The sequence below is a fragment of the Dipteris shenzhenensis genome, chromosome 10, assembly GCF_047967505.1.
Source record: "Dipteris shenzhenensis isolate YYH24624 ecotype China chromosome 10, Dip_SZ_1.0, whole genome shotgun sequence".
NCBI lineage: Eukaryota > Viridiplantae > Streptophyta > Polypodiopsida > Gleicheniales > Dipteridaceae > Dipteris > Dipteris shenzhenensis.
The window spans coordinates 20743165-20755215 of NC_141605.1; the positions used below are offsets into that span (position 1 = coordinate 20743165).

Genomic DNA, 12051 nt, shown 5'->3' on the forward strand with positions numbered 1-12051 from the left:
TCTTAGAGAATGCATATAGGAATAAATTAGAAAAATGATGCAAAGTATGAATTTAAAACTCCACAAAACACAACCCAAAGCTTCCTTCACTTTCTTCAAGGAAACAAGACCATTCAAAACTCAATGAAGCTTCCAAATTCCAAATCCTTCATCGCTTTTGCGAGGATGCCATAATCGAGCTCTCTTGACAACTAACAAGTACAAAAAGTAAAGTATAGACTCTTGGAAAGGATTTACAAGTAAAACAAACGCAGAACAATGTGCCTAAGAGCCTTGCCCTTTCTTTTAGAACTATCTTGGTCCTTTTTGCAAATGCATTTTTACTTAGACATACATTTGTCTTTCTATGTAGGTAAATTTATGGGAGCATGCATGTGTAGACTTTGTGTGTATACACATTTAGGAATTACACAAGTATAAATGTCTGCATGCATATGCATATCTAGGTACAAAAATGCATCAAACTCACTCATTGTGTAAGTTTTATCATTTGAGTGCATACCAGTACTTACATACCAATAGGTGGATAAGCATATAGCATTTACACATACCAATACTACTATTTGAAGTAATCACATTCTTATGTAATATAGTTATACGATCCAAAGACAATGGTGATGTGGTTGCTTTGTATATTTTGAACTTCCCAAAAACCATTTTACAAGCACCAAATTTTACTAATTTGCATGTTTTCTTGTGCTCACGTCATGGCTCCACTTGTTGTATGATAGTCACTCTTGTTTTTCCTCATGTCCTTATAGCCTATAGACGGTTTCCATTCTTGCAGAAACCTTATTTGCTCCCTTGTTCTTTGGCTCGTTCATCGGCTTGTTTATCTTCTTGTAGCTAGCTCGTTTTCTTTTTGCTTGGTTTTCTTTCTTGCCATCCTGTAAAATTTCTTGTTGTAGAATAACCTTTTTGCTCGTTTGCTTGCTTGCATTTGTCCTTCCGTCATACAAGCATATATACACCCAGCCACATGACCAATATGCAAGGAGATAATAGGTGTAGACATGACTCTGAACAAGAAAGAGTTAGAAAATGAAAGGGTGAACATAGAGCCACAAGAACGAAAGAAATGGTAGAATGCATAGTGAAAATGATTCTGAAAGAAGAAGAAAGAGCATGTTGAGAAATCAGATATAAAAGACAAACCCACCAAAGGGAGTTACCACCATAGTAAGGCACAAGTATATACTCTCAAGAAAGAAAAGAGCTAGAATAAGATGAAACAACACACAAACCTGAGGCAAAAATATCAAAAAGCTCATGACCATAATTAATGGAAAACCTACAAAGTACACATTATTTAACAAACCATATCTTTGAGGATTAGCCACTTGAGATAATCATAGTGCTAGCTAAGAACTTCACCCCTTACATGTGCACATGCGCAATTAGCCGGAGAAGTTCACTAGTTGACCATATCAATCCGATGCTTGCGAGCTCATTTTTCAAATGTAACCTTAATGACAGAGTTTCAAAACTTGGCACATATTATTCAAGAACTAGTGAGTCAACATGACCTGCTTTAGCTATATTGTCTTAAAAAACATTAAGAGAAACACAAACCTTTTCAACTATATGGGACTCTCAACAACATGGAGTCTTTTAGGCACACAGGAGGGATAAATAGCAAGGTATCAATCATTGTCACTTCGACACAACTATAACTGAGTGTTCACCCTTTTCGACTGTCGATCAGTCTCAGGATGGTCAACAGTGCTGCAAAAAGTGACCCATAAACTTTGCATGTCTATCACTGACAATTTCTTGAGGGAAACCATGATGCTTAAAGACATGCTCAATGAATTGCCAAGCAACCCATGATGCTGAATATCGGGTCTTAGTGGGTATAAAATGGGCCTGTTTTGTCATTCTATCCATCACAACAAAGATGCTGCCCCATCCCCTCTCTATAGAAAGCAATCCTGTGATGAAATCCATTGCTATGTGCGTCCATTTGCCCTCCGGAATGGGTAATGGCTGCAAGAGTCCTGCTAGTCATTTGCTGTCCACTTTATTCTGTTGGCAAGGTAAGAATTCATGCACGTATTTAATCACATCTCTCCACATGCCTTCCCAGGTAAAGCTCTGCTTGATTCTTTCATATGTTTTAGTGATACCCACATGTCCAGCCATGGGAGAGGAGTGCATTTCTTGCAAAACCAGCTGGCGGTATTTTGAGTCTGGCACTAATTAAATCCTGTCTTGACACCACAACAGCCCATTATGCAATTTGAAATCTGGATGACCCTGACTAGAAGGCTTCTGCAAATCTGAAAATATGAGAGTTGCTTTAGAATTCTGCATATACTCTTCCTGAATGCCATGAAGCCACTCCTGATATATGGTAGAGATAGCAGACAAATTGCAAGCACACATCCTGGACAAGGCATCTGCAACCACATTTTCCTTCCCTTTTCTGTACTCAATGTCAAAATCATAGGATTGGACTGCAGCCAACCACCTCTTTTGCTTATATAACAAATTTGGCTGGGTGACGGTATGGGGCTTTGTTTATGGGCTTACTGCCAGAACAATGGCATGATCACATCCCTCTTGGGAAGCAATTGGGATGGCATATCAACAAATACATCAGCAAACTCTGATAACAACTGCTGCATATCACAATCCTCAACACGGGGAATGCTACCCTCCTGAGATACTGACACATTCAATGCGTAGAGGGCATGCTCCTTCCTGAGCTCTCTGGTTAACTGCCTTGCTAAAATGACCTGCAATTTAGGAGTGGCAGTGCCATGCAATGCTAGAGTTCTACCATTGTGGCCAAAGCTGAGTAATAGGGCATTTAAATCCATGCTAATTTTACCCAAAGATTTCAGCCAATCGCAGCCCAGGATAGCATCTATTGGGCCCATATCCAGTGCCAAGATATCCCCAACAGATTCATAATCCTCAGAGAACTTGATACTTGCATCTTGGCAACAAAATTTACGGACCAAATGCTTTCCATTTGCCACCTCTACTCTCAGCCCATGATCAATCTCAGTAGCAATCAGTCCCACCTTTTGTAAGGTCTTAGAATTGATGAAACTATGAGTGCTACCACTGTCCACAGCCATGTGAACAGTCCTGCCATTAATTTATCCTTTCAATATGATAGTTTCAGCACTTTTGGCACCCATCAATGCATGAGAAGAGATAGCATAAATTGTTTGTTGCGCATCCCAATAGATATCCTCCTCGTCCACAAGAGCATTTCCATTTGCATCCTCTTGCGCAAGAAAAGGCATAGCAACCTCATGCTCAACATGAAAGACTTTAGACCAACAGCCTCACATGTTACATGTGGGCTGAGTGTCATCGGATTTTATACCAACCATATTATGTTCATTAGCACCACCGGGATCAAAAGGGAAATCAGCCCCCTTCGTGGCTCCAACATCTGCACCATCTGAATCATCATGAGTGGCATCCAAAGTCTCAGAAGCATCCATTAAATCCTCATCATCCGATATCTCAATAATCATGCTGAGTTTTGCAGTACCACTGTTACGCATTTTGCAAACTTCCCGATGCTCAGGATTCCACTTCTCACCACACTTAAAGCATAAGTTTGCCCTCTTTCTGCTGTCCATAATAGCCCTGGTCTGTTGTTTAAATTCTGATTTTTCATGTCCAACACTTGGCTTAGCTCCTCGCTTAGCATCAAATGACCTGTATGGCTTAGCATATGGCATCTTGCTGCCTATAACTGTGGGAAACCTCGGAATGGTGCTGCTGCTCATTTTCTTTCATTCCAATCAGTCACCTTAGGCTTTTTCTCAGCCTCATTTGCATTCCCATATACGCTGCCCGCTGTCATCTTTTACTTGCTGGCATATTTAGGCTCAAATACCTTTGCCAATTGGGTTGCATGCTCAATTGTTAGAGGGTTATGTGCCTTCACATCTGCAGCAAGAGGAGGACTTAACCCATGGATGAAACGTAGCAACTTTCCATTTTCAGGTAAGTCCGGCACAAACAAGGAAAGCCTTCAGAAGTGTTGTAAGTACTCTTGGATTGTAAAGGTCTGCGACAAGGCATAGAATTCAGCCAAGTACTAATCCAAGACGAGTGGGGATATGAATGTAGTGACCATCAATTCTTTGAAATCCCTCCAGGTGGTTGGTCTCTGAGGCGAATCCCTCATGTATCGCAACCATGTGTGGGCATAGTCCTGCACATGCATACATGCAAAAATGATGTGCTTCTCCTCAAACTTGGGGTAGAAGCGGAAATAGTCTTCCAGCTTCGTGAGCCACTCCTCCAACTCATTGGGAGTGCGAGTGTCCTCTTTAAATTTATGCATTGTGAGTTTGTCCTTGATATCCTTGGCTGCATAATTCTTGTGTGTGTAACCTCTAGAAGTGCGGGCATCATCACGGTTGAGGTTCACATAGTCGGAGAAGGACATCGCAAGTTTGATGGCCTCAAGTAGGACCTTATATGAACGCAAAGAATTTGCTAACATGTCATCAAAAGTGGCTTGCTGCCCACCACCAACCCCCTGCTGCGTAGTAGCTGCTACCATCTGATGCACTGGCTACATCTGGTTATATGTGCTCGTAGGCGGAGCGATAGGTGCATAAACCCCGGGCTGGGTCTCTCTACCAAATGCATCTCCCCGAAATGATGGCATACCAAAGGGCTGAGAAGAGGACTGACCTATCTCCCAGGTGTGTGGGCTGCCATATAAACCAAAGCCAACTCCAGGCATACTCGCTGGTGCAGAGAAAGGAGCACTAACCGCCGATGCACACCAACGGGTCGGCCCAAAAGAGACGGCTCAGCCTGCATAGATGCAGAAAGATGTGTGCCAAAAGATGGCCTGACATCCTGCAAGAAGGTGCTCTATGGCACAGCAAATGCATCATCTAAGTCTAGATAATCCCCATGCCGGGGTACATGCAACGGTCCAGAAGACTGATGCTCATAGGCACGGCGGGCATCTGCCATAAAACCCCTGCGTGGAGCATGGCAAAACATCCTAACTATCTGAGTGGTCCCCTTGCTGGGGTGCGGATTGCTTACCCTTATCCTGCATAGCAATGGCAAATGTGATCTACTGTTTCATTTAGGCAAGAGCAGTATCCTGCATAGCCATGGATGTGGTAAGCTGTTGGCTGAACTCTTGTCCTATCTGGTGGAAAGCACCCTGGAGCATAGAGGAAAGGGCATCCAAAAACTATCTACGCTTCTCGGGATGCAGGAGAGGGAGGCTGAGTGGAAGGCACCTCTGTACCACTAGTGGATTCAACCACTGTGGTAGGCACTTGCTCATACCGATGAGCAGCCTCATCACTGTCATGCAATATATCACAAGGGGCACGCTTTGGTGGCATGGTGACTGGCCCTGTAGAGAGGAGAAATGGATAGCAAATCTCTGCTGTAATGAGTACTTGAGATAGTGTGTGGAAACACGAAAAAGGTTGATGGAGAGGCTTAGAAGAAAGGTCGTCGAATGTTATGCTTGAGTTGAGGTAACGTGACCTCGAAAGGATCAGTGGACATTTTCCTTTAGAGGATTAATGTTTGTATTATATTTTATTGGGCTTCATGTAAATGGTCAAAGGAATCAATGTCAAGGTTCTTGATGAGGTGATAGGGCACAGACTAGATGGGTCTAAGGCTATGGGTCTTAAATGCATTAAATGTGTAAATGTGCCCAAGGGCAAGTGAATTAACTGATATCCCAAGAGAGGGGTATAATGATGCATTTAAGAGGTACCCTAGAATGATGACATGTGGCAAACTAGATCCCTGTAGGGAATTGTGGGCTTTGTGGACTAAGCATGCAGAAACTTCAACGTGGATTAGTCAATGTGAGCTTGCTACCATAGAGAAAGGCTGGGTGGAAATACTGCGGTAACAGATTTGCTCTTAGTCTTTATGATTATGTGATTTTGTGTGTATCATTTGGTATCAGAGCAGCAGAGTATTGGCGATTATTATGTGGTTCAAGGTTATGACAGGCTGTGTCGTTGGGTGTTAATTGACGAACCTCAATTGTTACAGGCAGTGGGCTATGAGGTGCTTTGATGTAACGCTCGGGAGGCTCTTGGCTGAAGCAGGCAAGGCGTTTCGAGTACCCATTCATAGATCTTACAGTACGTAAGCGTACCTCCATCGCTGTGACTACGCGACCTCAACGACAGATCTTACAGTGCATGAGTTTGGAGCAATTTGAGTTTGGTTGAAGATGCAATGAAGTGGCGATGAACCTTCAAGCTTTCAGCCTCTTCAATTAGTTTATGTTGGAAATCCAAGATCTGGTTGGAAGGGCTCCGTTGGTTATAGACGATTGCCTTATAGCAGACTGCTTGACCAAATTTTGCCACATTTGACACACTTGCCCTTTGGAGAAAGTTCCCGCAAAGATATTGCATAGCTCAAAGATTTTGCAGCCTCACATCAGAGCCAACATTGGTGTAATGATGTGCTTAATGAAGCTTGCCAGCACTTGCATTCTTGTCGAGTAGAGAGCCTTCGTATGGTGGCTCAGCAAAGCAGGGGTCATATGTTGACATCTCATTGGAGAGAAAGGACAAAATGGATTAAGGAGTTTTCATCAATCATTGACGAAATCCCGTTTTTTTTTTTTGGCCAAAAAAACAGTGCTGATTATATTACTTCGAAAAAACAAGATACATGAGGTCAGTTTTGCAGCTGACGGGGCTGCGTTCACAAATAGGACACAGCCCTAAATGGAAACAAAAAGCTCTCTCTCACGGAGGGATCAAGCGGGTGTGAATAAACAGCCAGAGAGGTGGTGAATAGCGCCACTGAAGGCCCTGAGAAGTATGCTCGAAGAAGAGGCCCTGCATATCCCAATCTCGGAGGAAACGTCTCCGCTTCTCCCGGCCAGCCTGGGAATCTCCCTGTATCTGGTCCCACTGGCCTCTGAGTGTGTGTATAATCTCACTCCAGATGTCGGTCATGACCTGGGCAGTCGAAAGAAAGGTGCCACCGAGGATCTGCGCGCAGCGCGAGGTCCAAATGTGCCATCCAGCGATGCTACTAATAATCTCCCAGACTAGTTGCCTCTCCTGAGATCCTATGTCCGCCTCTGCCAAGTGCGGCGGGATGCCCTCGAGCGGCCCCCAGGTCCCCTGAGTGATAAAGAACATGGGGTCCTGCGGGCCTGCCTCGAACAACTGATGAAAGCCAGGTGTGGTGTTACACCAGCAGAACGCGCCCCAGGTGATCAAACCTAGCTCCGGTGCTGCGCGAGTAAGGATCCCGAAGGTCCACCTCCACACTTCCTGGGCGCGAGTGCAGCTCCACAGGCAGTGTTTTGGTGACTCCTCGTCCTCATGACAAATCTGACAAAGTCCATCTTGACCAATCTGCCGCAACCAGCTCCCCACTGGAAGACCCTTGTGGGCGAGTAGCCAAAGGAAGTAGGTGATCTTCCGCGGCCGCCAACTCTCCCACAAGGCCTTCCAGAAGGCCTGCAAAAATAGCCTGGAGATACCCTGAGAATACCAACTGGGCCGCTGGGTGGGCGGGCGGCTCTGCATCCTCCCGAGAGCTCTCCTGCCCAATGTCGTGCTGTAAGCGAAGAAAGGAGTCGGCCCCTGGCCTGCCACAACCTCTGGCCATCTCCACTCACCTGGGTCCCAATCAAGCTCTGACAAGGCCCGCCCCTCCCAAAGCCAGAGTCGCCATAACTGCAGCTGATCTTGCTCTATACTAGGATCGATCCGCCAAACCTTCCCCACGAGGCCTACGACCCGAATCCTCTGCCACGGGAGAAGGGGGTCGATGAGCACACCCTCTCTCCTGAGTCAGCTGTCCCTCAAAACCGCGAAGAAGGAAACAGAGGTGTCGTCCATCCGGCCTGCAACCACCAGTGGGATGCCACGGGGGGTGAACTGTCCAAGCCAACGGTCATCACCAGGCATGAGGATCTGAACCTCGGGTGAAACCAACCAACTGGCAGGAATCGCTCCGTCTATCTCTGTGCGTCTCGCCTGAGCTCCACGGACACCTCCAGCTGCGAATGCTAGAGCAACGGTCTCCAAGTGTCTGTAAGTGTCCCTCCAAACTCGAAGGGACCGGGCTGGCCCCCGCATCCAACCGTCCCACAGGATATGTGACCTCTCCCCCAGCTGAAGGCCCAAGGTATCTCTGACCTGATCGTTCCAGATGAGCGGCTGGCAGTCGATCTCCTCCTGACAGCTAGGAGGGAACTGGAGGAGACTGAGACGGAGTCGCCTCCAAACCATGAGAAGGCTATGAAGGAGCGGGGAGCGGAGGTGAGTAAGCGGTGCAGAGGTGAACATCCACCGGAGGGATGGTAGCCACTCTCCACCTCGGCGCGGGACGCAAGAACTAATCCCCTGCTGAAGTAACATCTTCCACGTCTGCCCCCCGGGGTCAGACCGCGGATAACTAACTTGCCCAGCACGGCCTGACTCTGAAGCTCAGGATCAATGACCCCCAAGCCACCCTCAGCCTGCGGAAGAATGACTGTCTGCCAGGGTAGCCTGGCTCTGGTATCTCTGAGGCCATCCCTCCCAGACCACAGGAAATTCCGGACCATCCTCCTGAGCTGTGCTACGCTGGATCTCGAGAAGCACCAACAAGAGGCCACATACCAGGCCGTGGCCAGGAGAACCTGGTTGACTACAAGAGCACGACCTGAAGAAGAGAGCTTAGCAGTGCTCCAGAAAGCTAGCTTCCGTCGAATGGAATCTAGCACCGGGAGAAACTGCTGAGCTGGCGTGATGTCCAGGCCGACCTGAAAGCCGAGATATCTAGCTGTCTGTCCCCGCGGGATCCATCTGAAACCCAAAAACCTCCCCCACTGTGAGCATGCCCCAGGGTTTGTGAGAAAACCAACAGATTTGTTCCAGTTGATTTTCGCACCGGCTGCTGAGCAGAAGACCTCTAAGGCCAGCCTCACCCTCTCCAACATCATCTCATCATCCTCAATGTACAGCGCTGTGTCATCTGCATACTCCGAGTCCAGGAGCTCCGTGTCCTCCCTGGTGGGAAGGCGAACACCCCGGATCCCAGTCGACCTCGCCCGAAGGTAGTATGTCATTGCCTCGGCGAAGAAGAGAAACAGGTAAGGAGCGAGGGGGCAACCCTGACGCACTGATCTCTCCAATCGAAATCGCTCTCCCATCCTGCCGCCGATGATGACCCTGCTGAAAGCTGTCCTGTATAACGCTGAGATACCCTGAATCCATCCTACTGGGAATCCTAGTCTCTCCAAAGTACCCTCCAGGAAGGACTAGTCCACTCGATCGTAGGCCTTCTCAAAGTCGAGAAGTAGGATGGCAAGGTGCGACCCACTGTGCTGAGCCCACTCGTCGCCTCTGAGAAGGTAAAGACATTATCCAGGATACTGCAATCCTGGACAAAGCCTGTCTGAGTGTCATGAATGAGGTCAGGAAGTAGTGGCCGAACTCTGGCGCTTATCATCTTGGCAAGGATTTTGTAGGCAGTGGTGAGGAGAGTGATCGGGCGCCACTGACGGATCTCCTGTCGGTCTCCTCCCTTCGGGATGAGGCAAATCAAACCCGAACAGAGGCTCTCTGGCATATGTCCGCTGCTGAAAATCCTCTGGAGGGCTGCTAGGAGGGGCTGATGGATCTGATCCCAGAAAGAGGTGAAGAAAGTGCGAGAGAGCCCATCCTCGCCAGGGCATTTCTGCCCATCGATGGCTATCAAGGCCTCCTGCATCTCGACAGTAGTGAACGGTGCCATCAACGTCGTCTGCATGCTGGGCTGAACAAGGACTGGAATGTGCCTCCACACCTCCTCGCGGGAACGTCTAGTACGGGGGGCAAGCTGCTCCTGCTGGAAAAGAGTCCTGTAGAAGTCGGTAGCCAACCCCAAGACCTCTTCCGGATCAGTAACGATGTGCCTCTCCGTTGTCCTAAGACTCCAAAGCTGATCACCTGCTGCCCTCTGGCCATGCGTCCTGAAGAACTCTGCTCATCCGGTCGCCCTTCCAAGCCCAGTAGGAGAGGGAGGCGTGATAAGAAAACTCTGAGCGACGCTGGAGAGTCTCCTCAAGAAGGGCTCTGGCTCGAAGGGCCTGGATCCGAAGCTCCTCCGAACCCGGAGCTGCCTGCTGGAGTCGCTGAATGGAGGCGAGGTCCCTACAAAGAGCTCTCTCTCTGCCCCACCACTCCTGGCGAACCTGAAGGGCTGCGAGCTGGCAAATCTGGCTGGACTCCTACAAGGCCTGCGCCACCGACTCTACTAGATCCACGCACTCGCCCCAATCTCTGTCCCAAAGGCTACTGATACTACTGCGCACCTCCTCCCTAGAGAAGATGGAATCATGAATCCTGCACGAACGGGGAGGAAGGGACTGAGCTGCCGAGTCTAGTGATAAGAGCACAGGCACGTGGTCGGAGAGTGTCGTCCCTGGCACTATACCCACCTGACCACCTCTACTGATGGCCCAATCACTGACATAAAATCTGTCCAGTCTCTCTAGAAGTCTGCCTCCTTCCCTGCAGAAGCCCCACGAGAAGTCCAAGCTCCCGTGCCATCGGCGGAAGGACGGGTCTCTCCAGCTGTCCCTACCTCTTGTCGCGAAGATAAAGGAGTCCCAAGCGGCCTACTCTGCCTGAGCTATACCTATAAACTCTGGTCCTCTGCCCTGCTGGTCCTCCAAAGTCTCCAGATTGTTGAAGTCACCTCCAACAATCCACGAATCCATGTCTGGGAGAATCTCTGTGAGTGTCCTCCAGAAAGTGGCTCTGCATCGGAGGTCTGTGGGTGCATAGATGTTGAGGATTCCTATTTTGGAGCCCTCCAACTCTAGGCCAACCCAAAGTGCACGGCCTGGGATCAACGTACCATGACCAAAAACTCCCTGGGCAAACGACTCGCAAACGGAAGTGCAGACACCGCCACTCCTCCCCTGTGCACCGATCGAGGGCTCCCAATAAGTGTGAGAGCGTCCAGGGAAGATCTTCCCGCAGCTACGGGAATGAGCCACTGAAAGCTTATGCTCCTGGAGCACGAGTATATCCAAGCGACCAATCACTGCTGGCTGAAGTTCCTGTCTCAAGATGAGCTTCCTAGGACCACGGGTGCCAGAAGAATGAAACCCGTTCACGTTCCAGGAGACAAGGTGTAAGCTCATGATGAGGACTGGTAGGCTGCGAACAACTGTCTGCTCACGCCTGAGGTCGATGAAGAAGCTGAAATTTCGGAATGAATGCGTTGACGCTTTTGTGAGGGTTTGGAGGGGGAGGCGGGGTCATCCTGCCCATTCTTCAAAACTTTTAGCAAAGGCGTGAGGCCTTTGGTGCCATGGACAAACGCTTTCTCGAGCCAACTCGAGATCTCTGAGGTAGTCATCCCGTAGAAGGCTCGGAGTTTCTGAGGAGTCCAGGCTCTGACATCCTGGGGAAGGGAAGGGGCCACGACAGAGGGGGCCTGAGGATCACAATCAATCTGAAACGCTTGGCGGCACAACGCCACCGCAAGCGCACGTCACCCTCGGACCACTGAGTCTCGAGAAGCTGTCCACCCGACGGGCCTATCCAGGAGCAAATCTGAGCGTGCGTCTGCTCTCTGAGAGCCTCCCAGACCGAGTCGTCTGTCCAAGTCTCGGTGCCATCGCTGAGAAAGGTGAAAGCAAAGCTAGGGCCATCCCTCGGGGCCAAGGCTGCGATCTTCCCATTCGCCCCTTTACGGAGCAGGAAGATACTGATGTCGAGGCAAGCAAGGAAGGTCCCGAGGTCGGCCACATCCAAGTAATCCCAGGGACCAGATCTGTAGAAGTCGCGAGGAAGCTCTCTCTCCTGAAGCTGAGGCCCGCCAGAGTCTGCAACTGAGGGGGTCGGGCTGGGAGACAGGGAAGACTGCTCCAGGGGTGGTGCAGACTCGGGATGCCCTGCTTGGGGTGGGGAAGGGGAAGGAGGCTGAGGGGTAGGCAACTCAGACTCCACGGAAGCGACTAGCGGGGGGGGCGGAGGAGGGGGAGTGGGGGCTGCCCGCGGCTGAGGAACCACCGGAGCAGCTGACACTGCAGAAGAGCTGAGAGGGGCGGGGGAGGGAGGATGGGGCTCG

At 49.2% G+C, this 12051-nt stretch overlaps 1 protein-coding gene across 1 annotated transcript in view; it reads right to left on the bottom strand.

Annotated features, from left to right (window-relative positions):
- Nucleotides 1-607: 607 nt before the first annotated feature.
- Nucleotides 608-12051, bottom strand: part of LOC147897538 (uncharacterized) — a 37913-nt gene continuing 26469 nt past the window's right edge. Inside the window, exon 6 of the mRNA XM_087380542.1 lies at nt 608-1019. The gene's annotated coding sequence lies outside the window, so the exon portion shown is untranslated. The remainder of the gene's footprint in view (nt 1020-12051) is intronic.